Source organism: Camellia sinensis, chromosome 4 (assembly GCF_055761805.1).
Source record: "Camellia sinensis isolate YWXY chromosome 4, ASM5576180v1, whole genome shotgun sequence".
Lineage (NCBI taxonomy): Eukaryota > Viridiplantae > Streptophyta > Magnoliopsida > Ericales > Theaceae > Camellia > Camellia sinensis.
In genome coordinates, this window is record NC_138964.1 from 84,766,101 (window position 1) to 84,776,245 (window position 10,145).

Here is a 10,145-nt window from a genome sequence, read left to right on the forward strand (position 1 = left end):
TTTTAGAGATAAAAGCTACAAATTATCTTTTGTAATAATTACTATATGATCAGAAAACATTTGTGGTCGGGATTATTTTTCTGTCACCATTATTTTTCTTTCCAAGATCCCATCAATCTGGATCTTTAATTTAATTAATTATATATATATATATATATTTGTCTAACATCACTCTCTTTCATGATTATCACTTTTTTGTGTTGATGCTAACTTGTCAATTTCCTTAAATTACGTTATGTCCAATCAATATTCGTCACAAATGGTTGTCTAAATTAAACCACACCCCTATAATAGTATTGTTTGGTATTACTTATAAATTAGTGTAGGTAATTTGTACTATATACGAAATTAAATAATGATAAATAAATTTATTTTTTAATTAATTGAAAATAATTTTAAAAAAATAAATAAGTAAATTTTAATTATTTTTAACTAAGTGATTGTTTGAAATTAATATTTTAAATGACTTATTAACTAGTTTTAAGAGATAAGAAAAGTTTGAGAACGAATTTTTTAATTGTATAAGAACACGTGAAGAAAATTCATTAAGAAAATTATTGAGCTTAGCTAAGAATATGAAGTTAACTTCACTTCGTGACTTGAATCAATGAAATCTTAATTTAAAAAATCATATTTGTTTCTTAATTAAATAATTTGAAAGATATTAGCATATGTTGAATATATTTTTTGATCTTTTTCTTATAAGATTATGTATATAAAAACAAATTTATAATATTTAGGTTGAGGACGTCATTTGATTTGTTTCTATGATTTTGTGAGATTGCATGCCATTTGAAGAAATTATGAGTGATTTTTTTTAAAAAAATAGAAAAAACTACTTTATTAATAAATACAAAGTATATTCATACTGAATCAAACATCAATACATACATTTGTGAGTCCTTCATATTAGTTATAGATTTGAAAAAAATTATGAGCAAAAGATATGAACATTTAGTTTGTTTGTGCCACAATAAAAAAATTAAAATAAACAAAAATCATAATGGTCATAGTCATGCACTTATAATATTACTCATATGTATGATAACTAAATAATCAATACATATGTCAAACCATTTGCAAGAAAAATGTTCAAAAATTACAAGCAATTTTAAAAAGAGACAAAAAAAGAGAGGCAATTATAAAAAAGTTATTGAAATAATGGGTATTACTAAAATTAAAAGTATTATGGTTAGATATTCATAATTTATAATAATATAATAAATAATATGCTAAGTGTAAGGGGAGTAAATATTCTTTACTTCTGTACTCTTTGCGACCAAGCTCTGTGTTACTTTGAACGGTGTCATACAGTCTAAAAACATAGTGACGGTAAGCTATCCGACAGGTGTGTTGTTGGAAAACTCCTCCAACGGTCAAGTTAGCACCCTTGAAGCAAAATAAGTAATGTAGAAAGAGAGAGAGTCGTTAGAATTTGCTTACCCTTCTCAGAGTGAAGTTGTGCGCCTTATCTAGGCTACTACCTAAGTTTGTGTGTGCACTACTTCTTTTGTCCTTTGCTGGACGCGTAGCAGTATTGTCCTATCTTTTCCTTACACGTGTGTGCATCAATACTGCCAAACAACATTGGCCAAATTGCTAAACGGTATTGACGTGTACTTTGAGCTGATTCCTCTCCGTACTTCATTGGGCCACGTGAAACGCCTTGATCGAGCCATCACTTCTAGCTCAATTTCACTTTAGTTACCTTCAGCCACACTAACTCTGCACATTCTTATGCCGAGCTAACTCCATTCGGCCTATTAAGCTGTCTCATAGCTTGGCCAAGCCTTTTGAAGACTCTTTGCTTTTATCCCGGTCAAAGCCCTTACTTGTTTGTTACCCACACAGCTTCTACATGCTAGCTCAGCTGGGGATCTTTAGCTCGGTCTTGGACGACGGCCTCATCCTTGACTTAACTCAACTATCACCAAGGTGCGGGTTCCGCTCAACCCACAACTCAAGTTTATCCAACTTGGTCCAACATTCGAGACGACACGCTAATCCGTTGCGCGATCTAAAGAGAAGGTCCACACTAGATTTAGCTCAACCCATTTGTTCAGTACAAATTCCCCTCTTACTAAGTAATGTCGACTTAAGCAACAATATGATCTCACATGCATAAATGATTATCTAAATGACTTTCATGAAAAATTTCAAATGATTTGTAACTTTACATTCAAGAACTTCCATGGAAAATTCTCAGACTTCATTCAACGACTTCCATGAAAAATTCCAAATGATTTGTAGCTCTACATTGAAACCACAAATAAAAAAAAAAAAAAGACAAAAAAAAAAAAGACAAAAACAAAAACAAAAACAAGGACTTCCATGAAAAATTCCAAATGATTTATAGCTCTACATTGAAACCAGAAATAAAAAAAAAAAAAAAAAAAACAAACAAACAAAACTTACATGTTGTCAGCCTGAGTAACCATAATCGTAAGTTTTGATTAAAGTAGTGAAGTTAGAAAATAATCAAAATAAATCACTTAAAATCAAAATTGGAGGGATTAACATAAAACATGCATTTTCTTAGGATAAATCTATCATTGTATCATCAACTTTTTCTGACTGCTATATATCTAACAAAAAATAAATATGTAAATATAAACTAAAACTCTAAAAATGCAACAATCATAAAAATATTGTAATAGGTCATGGTTAACATTACAGCTGTGAGTAGGGTAATCCGACCTGTCCAAACCGTCCTACCCGATCCGATCCGTACATGCATGGGCGGTTTCACAAACATATTAGGATAGGATACGGTTTGAATTTTATCTAATTTTCGAATTGCGGACGGGTTGCGGGTTTGAACCGCACTCGCCCAACCCGCCCGCATTAACCTTTTTTTTTTCCCTTCAAATGTAACCATTCATCTCATCTTACTTCATCTATAGACTATAACAAACAAACAAACAAAAAACCCTAATCTATCTCTCAAACTCAAAAACACAAACTCACTCTCTCATCTCATTAGTCTCTCTCTCACTCTCTCATTTTTTATCTGCATTGCACCGATCGACTCTCTCTCGTCGCAAGATCGACCGATCGACCTCACAGGTAAGCCCCTCTCTCAGTCTCAGTCTCAGTCTCAGTCTGTCTCTCTCTCCTCGATCTTTTTTTTTTTTGCAACATATCAGATCTCTCTCTCTGATCTGTCTCCCTCACTCTCTCATCTCATCAGATCTGTCTATTTTATGCAATCAGATCTATTAATTTTTTTTTTGTAGCAACAAATTTGTGAGAAGTGGAAATTGAATACGTGTGTTTGTTTGGAATTAAATCTGATTTTTTTTGTAGCAATAGATCTGTGAGAAGTGGAAATTGAATCTGTGTTTATGCAAATAGATCTCTCTCTGTTTTTTTTTTTTTTTTGGAATTGAATTTGTGTTTTTGGAATTAAATCTGTTGTTGAATTTGTGAGAAGTGGAAATTGAATCTATGTGTTTGTTTGGAATTAAATCTATTTTTTTTTTGTAGCAACAGATCTGTGAGAAGTGGAAATTGAATCTCTGTTTATGCAAACAGATCTCTCTCTCTCTCTCTCTCTGTTTTTTTTTTTGGAATTGAATCTGTGCTTTTGGAATTAAATTTGTATTGAATCTGTTATTAAAATTGAATATGAAATTGGAATTGAATTTGTATTCAATCTGTTATTAAAATTGAATCTGAAATTGGAATTGGAATTGGAATTGAATTTGTATTGAATCTATTATTGAAATTGGAATGGAATCTGTATAGAATTGAATCTGTATTGAATCTGTTATTAAAATTAAAATTGAATCTTTGATTGTGTTGAATCTGTAATTATGTTATTGAAATTGAATCTGTAATCTGTAATCTGTTATGTTATTGAAATTGAATTTGTAATTTTTGTAATCCAGTTTAAATAAAGGATAGTGTTCAATCTCCCGCAATCAATCTTGTGCCTCTAGAATCCTCTAATTCTCAAATGAATCCCCTCTTAGTCGAACCCGAACCTGAACCTAAGCCTCCTAGACCCCCAAAGAGAAAGAGTGAGGGGGGAGGGGGGAGAGCACTATCCACAGTTTGGGATCATTTTGACAAGGTTGTAAGGACCGACGGGAAGCGTAGAACCGTATGTAAATACTGCAAGAAAGAGTATGGCTGACTCTAGATTTCATGGGACTAGCAATTTGAGGAGTCATACACCCAATTGTAAAGAATATGCAAATAAGGATACAGATGGTCAACAAACATTAAATCTAAAACCGAAACAAAATGAAGAGGGTGTTGAGGTTGTAGCAACAATTTTTAATTTTGATACTTGTAAAATATCTCTTGCAGAGATAGTGGTCGTTGATGAGTTGCCATTTAGATTTGTGGAGGGTGTTGGGTTTAGAAGATTTTGTAATGTCATGTAACCCAAATTCAGACCAATTCCCTCTCGTCAAACCATATCTAGAGAAGTGCTTAACATATTCAAAAATGAAAAGGATAAGTTAAAGAAGGCCATAAAGGGTCGTAGAACTTGCTTTACTACGGACACTTGGATATCTATTTAGAATTTTTGTTACATGTGTTTGACTGCTCATTTCATTGATGATAACTGGAAACTTCCAAAAAGAATCATAAATTTTCAACAAGTTGAGGATCACAAAGGAGAAACATTGGGTCGAAAAATTGAGTCGTGTTTGATTGAGTGGAACATTGATAGCATATTCACCTTAACAGTTGATAATGCTAGTTCTAATTATCTTACCATTCAATATTTGAAAATGATAACCAAAGATTGGAAGGGGACTATTTTGCAACATGAGTTTATTCATATGCGTTGTTGCGCACATATTCTTAATCTCATTGTGAGTGATGGGTTGAAAGAAATGGACGATTCTATTGCCAACATTAGACTTGCGGTGAGATATGTGAGGTCTTCTTTTCATAGGCATGATGTTTTTAAGAAGTGTGCGGACAGGGACACTTATCAATCACTCTGAAATAACATGTCTCCTAAGAAACGGACACGGACACGTAAATTTTCAAAAATGCAGAACACGACACATTGGGGACATGTACAAAAAATATAATTTTATATATTTATTATATGTCATATTTTTTAATATTTAATACGTATTTTATGTCAAATATTTAATTTTATCAAATTTATCAACTTTAAGTATGTTATTTTAGTTAAAAAATAAATTTATTTATTTATTTATTTTTTAAATTAGTCCTTAGCCTTCCCAATTTAGTGTCCCAGCGTGTCATACTCTTTCCAATGTGTCTGACACGTATGTAGATACGTGGCCTCCGGAGAGGTGTCCGTGTTTCATAGCATGCCTCTTATGCTCTTAATCATTAGAATGACAAATCAGTGTGCTTCAAAATAAGGTTGCGAATACCTATTTAGTCGGACAGAAAAAATATTGTGGGACAATCACAAAACCCAGCATGCTTTGTGATGCTCAGATTTGAAAAGTCAAAATTAAAATGCTCTCATGAAATCAAGATGCTTAACTGGAAGAGTTAAAATAAAAGTGATTATGTAGAAAACAAGACAAACTCCATTACAAGAATTTAGGGATCAAAGACCAACCAACAAAAGAGGAGACAAAGTTATCGGTCAAATCAAGCCCATCAAAACCACCATCACATGTTTAATTAGAATACTCTTGGGAGTATTGACAATTTTAAGGCTATTTTGGCTATTGACAGCCTCAGGAAAGAATGCAATGTCATTATTGATTGGGGTTGCATGTATAAGCAGGCAGGAGAAAACGTATTAGCATATTCTTCATTGTCCAGTGACCAAATAGCTTTGGAGTTTTATGTCCTCAGTTTGTGCTAAATGGGTTATATTGTCAATGGGAGTTTCTTGCTTCTTGGAGTTCCTCTTTTAGTCTTGGTCAAAGAGGTCACAAAAGATGGCGCGACAGACTGATCTTTAAGTGTTTTGTGGACAGCTTTGGAAGAGGACTTGTAACAGGATATGATGGTATTGAACTTCCCTTTATTGACCATCTTTACTCCTTTATCTATTGTTTGATTGTGATATGAATCCCTTGGATAGAACTCATCATTGAAAACTTGTTTGTAAAGGGAGGGTACCCAAGAGGATTATATGCACATGGCCAGGGCCTATGTTAATTGATGTTGGATCGTAACATAACACCACACTCCGCAACCAACATCTACGGCAGCCTACACTATCAACACTGACCTAATGGGTAGCCCTTTCCCTTCTGACGGCTTCAATCACCCATCAATATTCAATACCTTAGTAATGTCTTAATCTAGCCTATGCCTCCTCCACAGCTTGAATCACAATGCCACACCCATACAATCTCATACTCGCATAAGTGCTTCCAATCTCATACTCAAGATGGTAACTGGCTCTGATACCAAATAATACAAACCACTTGAGTAGAAATAACCCTTGAAAACCAACGTACAAGGGGTGGAAGCCCAAGAGACTTATATGCATCTATGTTAACCGATGTGGGATGATCGTAACTAATTGAAAGAGAAATGTCCATTCTCTAGTTCAACGTACAAAGATACATGTCTTGGCCTTTTGCCTCTTTAACCTAGTTTTGTATTCTTTAAAATATATAACTATTTTAAATTTTGTTAGCTAATATACTTCAGATACAATTTAACAAGAAAAATTGAAAAAGCACAAATAATCAAAACACCCTTGTTGAGAAAATTATGGGAAAAGTGATAAAAAAAAGTTTTATTCACTGTAGATTTGGATTTCAAAATAGTTCTTCTAGTGAATGTATTACAAATTTTCACCATTATAAGAAAAGCATAGGGTAATAGAAGTCAAAGCCATCAAGGAAACTCAATGTTGAACCAAGTAAACCGATCAATAGAACAAAAATTAATCAGATAAAATCAAAATTAAACACCGATTTGAGACAATCAGATCTCGTGCTAATCCAACAATGTTAATAATTAAGTACTCATATAGAAGTGAGAGATAAAGATCAGTAATAGAAAATCAATCGATCAATCATGAACACGAAGAAATCATAATGAAGATTGAAACCCTAATTAACAAGAGAAATTATACAGAAATCACATGAAAGATAATCGAACCTGATCAAGACAAAGAGTCTGAACTGCGACTGAAGAGAGGAGAGAAAGAGAGACAGCCTTGAATCAGGTTCGATTGCCTTCCATGTGATTTCTGTATAATTTCTCTTGTTAATTAGGGTTTCAATCTTCATTCTAATTTCTTAGTGTTCGTGATTGATCGATTGATTTTCTATTGCCGATCTTTATCTCTCACTTCTATATGAGTACTTAATTATTAACATTGTTTGATTAGCACGAGATCTTATTCTCTCAAATCGGTGTTTAATTTTGATTTTATCTGTTTAATTTTTGTTCTATTGATCGGTTTACTTGGTTCAACATTGAGTTTCCTTGATGGCTTTGACTTCAATTACCCTAGCATAACAATATCTCATAATGGTATAGACAAACCTAATGGTTGTGGTAATTTTTTTGAGGCTTTGTAGTATTTAAAGTTTACCTCAACATCATTGGAGATGTTTTGATTCCTCATATATTTGATCGAATTTGGTTCAAATTTTCATTTTCATCTCTTAGAAACTTTTCTACATTGGAAACTAGTTGGTGGTTATGTGGGCATACATGATTTCATTATTAATCTATCAGTCAATATGTGTCATGATAGTGATAGGACTTTACTTAAGCATAGGGCCAAAAAGAAGCGTTATAAGCCATATGTGTGTAATCCATTATTATGTTCAATCTAGTACCCTAATTGATGTTGGTTCTATCATGATGACTCGTTCATATCTGCATCTATGCATGCATCCGTTTTTTGATTCTTGAGACTGATGTCTTTGGTTTTTTTATTTTTTCTCCTTCAATTAATGGAATCTAGATATGGAAAACATATCTTTTAACTCTATTTAATGTGTTTCCCATCTTATACTCTATTTCATGTGTAAGACAATATTGTTACTTAGTGGTTGTTCAATAATCCAATGTAGCACTTAACATTGAATGTAGTCAGGTGAAAATACATGAAGTGCATTTGATAATCACAATTCAAGTCACTTAAAAAAATTAAGTAGCGCCTAAAAATAATAGGCCTCTTTCTAAATGCTAAATTTCTAACAGCTTGTACTTATAGAACTGTTGAGGTGTATCGTTATCACCCCACCAACAGTATCACCATTTTTGCTACTACGATTGCTAATACCTTTCACCATATTGTCGCTGCCACTGCCCCACCATTGCTACCACTATCACAACCACAACCACCATGTTCACTGCCACTCTACCACCATCCACACTATCACCATTACCGCTACTCTATTGCACCATTACCACCACCATCACCTTCACCTTGTTGCCAACCCCAAATGAAGACGATTCATACTTTGAAGATGATTTGCCAACTCCATATGAAAATTTAGCTCTCAGTTTTCAATTTGTTATTTTTTGAAGACCACTTTATTTGATTGCTACTTTTTATCACCATATGAAGATAATTCGTACTTATGAATATATCTCTGAAAATCCTCGGCATCTCACTTTTGTTCGAATAGGGTTGCCTTGTACCAACTTATTTGGAACGGAACTAATTCAAGGTTAAAGGGTCAAAACAAGGAATTTGAATTTGTTTTTTTCTTGGAGGAAGCAAATCCCTTCTCAAAAGTTTGAAACTAGTCATCAGGACACTGTTCATGATGTGGCGATGGGTTACTATGGTAAGCGTCTTGCTACACCTTCTTCAGGCAACACCATTAAGATAGTCGGGGTGAGTAATTCGACCTCTCAGCATCTTGCCACCTTAAGCGGTCATCAAGGACCTGTGTAGCAAGTGGCTTGGGCTCACCCCAAGTTTGGTTCCCTTCTTGCTTGATGTTCTTATGATGGGAGGGTCATACTTTGGAAGGAAAGTAACCAAAATGAGTGGGGCTAAGCCCATGTTTTTTATGATCATAAATCTTCTGTGAATTCCATTGCTTGGGCTCCTCATGAACTGGGTCTATGTTTAGCATGTGGATCCTCAGATGGCAATATTTCAGTTTTTATTACACGATCTGATGGTGGTTGGGACACGTCACGCATTGACCAAGCTCACCCAGTTGGTGTTACTTCTGTTTCATGGGCACCATCAATGGCTCCTGGTGCTCTTGTTGGTTTTGGTCTTCTTGATCCTGTTCAAAAGCTTGCATCGGGTGGTTGTGATAATACTGTAAAAGTGTGGAAGCTTTATAATGGAGTTTGGAAGATGCATTGCTTCCCTGCTCTTCAAATGCATACTAACTGGGTTAGGGATGTTGCTTGGGCACCTAACTTGGGACTCCCTAAATCCACAATTGCAAGTGGTTCACAAGATAGGAGAGTCATTGTGTGGACTGTGGCGAAGGAAGGGGATCAATGGGATGTTAAGGTTTTGAAGGATTTTCTGACCCCTGTTTGGAGGGTCTCTTGGTCATTCACTGGAACCATACTGGTCGTGGCTGATGGGAAAAACAATGTGACATTGTGGAAAGAAGAAGTAGATGGAGAATGGCAACAGGTGAAACAGTTGAGCCATAAAGCTCGAGCCCCCATCCCTTTTTTCTCTTGATTATAGTTCAATACTTTGCTTGAAATTGAGGGTCCTAAGACAGTCAAAACTTAGTCTTTATGAGAAGTCAGTTGCACGATATGAAGGTTTTTGAATATTTTTTCCCTGATAATTACTGCTCATCTGAATGTTTACAATATATTTCTTAATATCTGGTTTGAAGATTTGTTTGCCAAGTTGTCTACTCATGATTTCCCCCCCCCCCCAAAACAATGTTTGGGAAAATATTCTTTCTAACTCAATCTATTACTTGAATGACATGAATATGTGTAACAGAATACTAGTCTTGTAGATGCATAAACACTCCAAGCTTTATGTCATTGCGAGTGTTGCCATTTTCAATGTTACTTTAGACCAGTGCACTTCAGATATGCTTTTCTTGTGATGAGAATCATCAATGAAATTCTCACAGCATTTCAACCATTCTTGACATGTCAAACATCGGAGAACCGAGTAAGATCTCTACCATTTTCTAACCCCCTTGCTAGTCATCCACGTGTGATATCCTTTATCATGTCAATTGTCAGACTTTTTGTTATTCTACTTGGAATCAATA

General features: G+C 34.3%; 1 pseudogene; it reads left to right on the forward strand.

Annotated features, from left to right (window-relative positions):
* The first annotated feature begins 4,544 nt into the window (after positions 1-4,544).
* Positions 4,545-9,698, forward strand: LOC114268650 (protein transport protein SEC13 homolog B pseudogene; annotated as a pseudogene).
* Positions 9,699-10,145: the final 447 nt, after the last annotated feature.